Source organism: Molossus molossus, unplaced genomic scaffold, assembly GCF_014108415.1.
Source record: "Molossus molossus isolate mMolMol1 unplaced genomic scaffold, mMolMol1.p scaffold_m16_p_2, whole genome shotgun sequence".
NCBI lineage: Eukaryota > Metazoa > Chordata > Mammalia > Chiroptera > Molossidae > Molossus > Molossus molossus.
In genome coordinates this window covers 15,051,571-15,054,287 of record NW_023425355.1, presented here as the reverse complement: position 1 = coordinate 15,054,287, position 2,717 = coordinate 15,051,571, and the positions used below count along the sequence as shown (strand labels likewise).

The 2,717-nt window shown below is 35.2% G+C and overlaps 1 non-coding gene across 1 annotated transcript; it reads left to right on the top strand.

Moving 5' to 3' along the window:
- The first annotated feature begins 606 nt into the window (after positions 1-606).
- Positions 607-713, top strand: LOC118636714. Its single transcript, XR_004960701.1, has one exon. It is a non-coding gene; the product is annotated as a U6 spliceosomal RNA (small nuclear RNA).
- The last annotated feature ends 2,004 nt before the right edge of the window (positions 714-2,717 follow it).

Sequence of the window (2,717 nt, the reverse complement as noted above, 5' to 3'; positions counted from 1 at the left end):
ATGGTACGCAATAAAAGCAGTCTTCAGAGAAATATTGATAGTATTACAAGCTTACTTCAAGAAACAAAAATGGCCTGGCCAGTGTAGCTCAGTGGTTGAGCATTGACCCATGCACCAAGGGGTCACTGGTTTGATTCCTGGTAAGGGCACATGCCCAGGTTGTGGGCCCAATCCCCTTTGGGGTCTTGTAAGAGGAGGCCAATGTCTCATTAATGTCTCTATTTCTATCCTTCTCCATTCCTCTCTCTATATAATAAATGAAGAAAAATTAAAAAGAAAAAGAAAAGAAAACAACAAAAATCTCAAACAAACCATCTAACTTTACACTAAAAGATAGTAGAAAAAGAAAAAGAAAGCCCAAAATGTGTAGATGAAAAGAAATAATAAAGATGAGAACAGAAATAAACAAAATTCAGTCTAACACAAACAATATAAAAAATTAATGAAAAAAAAGAGCTGGTTCTTTGAAAAGATAAAAATGATTAACAAACTTCTAACCAGACTTATCAAGAAAAAACAAAGAGGATCCAAATAAATAAAATCAGAAATAAAAGAGAAGTCACAACTGACACCAAATAAATACAAAGGATTTAAGAAAATAATACAGTGCTCACTTCGGCAGCAAATATATTAAAATTTGAACGATACAGAGAAGATTAGCATGGCCCCTGCACAAGGATGACACGCAAATTCATGAAGCGTTCCATACTTTTCAAAGAAATAGTGACAGAAAACTTTCCTAATTTGGTGAAGGAAGAAAGCATTCAAGTTCAAGAAGTACAGAGAGACCCAAGTAAGAAGAACCCAAACAAGACCACACCAAGACACATCGTAATCAAACTGCAAAAATTAAAGACAAAGAGAGAATCCTAAAAGCAGCAAGAGAGAAGCAACAGGTTACCTACAAAGGTAACCCCATAAGGCTCTCAGCTGACTTCTCACAAGAAACACTACAGGCCAGAAGGGAATAGCTGAAGTAATCAAGGTCATGAAAAACAAGGATCTGAATCCAAGACTACTCTACCCAGCAAGGCTATCATTCAAAATGGAAGGTCAAATAAAGAGCCTCGCAGACAAAAATAAAAAAAATAAAAAAATAAATAAAAAAGGCTAAGGGAATACATTAGCACCAAACCAGCACTGCAAGAAATGTTAAAAGGACTGCTGTAATTAGCAGGAGAAATGGGAAGAAAAACAGAACCACATTAAACAAAAATAGTAATAAATAAGTACATATCAATAATCACCTTAAATGTAAAGGGATTGAATGCCCCCATAAAAAGACACAGAGTAGCTGATTGGATAAGAAAGCATGACTCATCTATATGTTGTTTACAAGAGACCCACCTCACAACAAAAGACTCACATAGATTGAAAGTGAAGGGATGGAAAAAAATCTTCCAAACAAACGGAAAGGAAAAAAAGCTGGGGAAGCAATACTCATATCTGATAAATAGACTTCAAAATGAAGGCCATAACTAGAGACAAAGATGGCCACTACATAATATTGAAAGGATCTATCCAACAGGAAGATATACACTTGATAAACATATATGCATCCAATATAGGAGCACCAAAATATATTAAAAAACTTCTGGAGGACTTCCAAGGAGAAATCAATAGCAATACAATCATAGCAGGGGACTTCAACACCCCGCTGACATCGCTGGATAGATCCTCTAGACAAAAAATTAGCAAGGAAACAGAGACTCTAAATGAAGCACTAGACCAAATGGATTTAATAGATATCTACAGAGAATTACACCCCAAAATTACAGAATTCACATTCTTCTCAAGTGCACATGGGACATTCTCAAAGATAGACCACATATTAGGGCACAAACTAAGTGTCTACAAGTTCAAGAAGACTGAAATCATATCAAGCATCTTCTCAGATCACAATGGCATGAAACTAGAAATCAATTGCAAGAAGAACATACAAAAACATTTGAACACATGAAAGTTAAATAGCAAGTTATTAAACAATGAATGGGTCACCGAGGAGATCAAGGAAGAAATTAAAAACTTCATGGAAACCAATGAAAATGAAGACACAACAACACAAAATCTATGAAATGCAGCGAAAGCAGTTCTGAGAGGGAAGTTCATAGCACTACAGGCCTACCTCAAAAAACAAGAAACATTTCTAATTGACTGTCTAACCTCACAACTTAAAGAATTAGAAAGCAAACAAAAAGAAAACCCCAGAGCAAGTAGAAGGAAGGAAATAGTAAATATCAGAGCAGAAATAAATGACATAGAGTTCAAAAAACAATTCAAAGGATCAATGAAACAAAGAGCTGGTTTTTCAAAAACATAAACAAGATTGATGGACCCTTTGCTAGACTCACCAAGAAACAAAGAGAGAGAACCCAAATACACAAAATCAGAAATGAAAGAGGAAAAGTAACAACTGAAAGAGGAAAAATAACAACTGACTAACAACAAAAGATCATTAACAACTGCTATGAACAATTATATGGCAACAAATTCGACAATCTAAGCAAAATGGACAAATTTCTAGAAGAACATAGTCTTCCAAAACTGGACCAGGAAGAGATAGAAAACTTGAAGAGACCAATATCAACAGAAGAATTTTAAGATATAATCAAGACTCTCCCAGCAAACAAAAGCCCAGGCCCGGATGGCTTCACGGGGGAGTTTTACCAAACATTCAAAGAAGAACTAACACCCATTCTCCTCAAACTATTTCAAAA